The sequence below is a fragment of the Penaeus monodon genome, chromosome 31 (assembly GCF_015228065.2).
Source record: "Penaeus monodon isolate SGIC_2016 chromosome 31, NSTDA_Pmon_1, whole genome shotgun sequence".
Lineage (NCBI taxonomy): Eukaryota > Metazoa > Arthropoda > Malacostraca > Decapoda > Penaeidae > Penaeus > Penaeus monodon.
The window spans coordinates 32805387-32805731 of record NC_051416.1 but is presented as its reverse complement, the minus strand read 5'-3'; positions in this window follow the sequence as shown (position 1 = coordinate 32805731).

Genomic DNA, 345 nt, shown 5'->3' with positions numbered 1-345 from the left:
TACACGACTATCCGAGGGGGGATGTTAAGAAGGAAGGGAAGATGGGAAGGGGGAAGGGAGAGGGAAAAGAAATGGGGAGAGAGAGAACGGGAGGGAAAGCGGCTTAAAGAGGAGAGGAAGATGGGGAAGGGGAAACAGAAGGGAAAAATAGGAAAAGGGGATGGATAAAGAGAAAGAGGGAGGGGTTCTTAAAGAAAAAAGAGAGTGTGAGGGAAAGGGATAAAGGAGCGAAGGAGTTAGAAATTGCAGGAGGAAGAGGGAAATGGGAGGTCCCAGATGTAGCCTTGAAGCGAGAGGGGAGGAGTGAAATTAAGGATATTTGAGAGTCAGAGGGGCTGGTGGTGC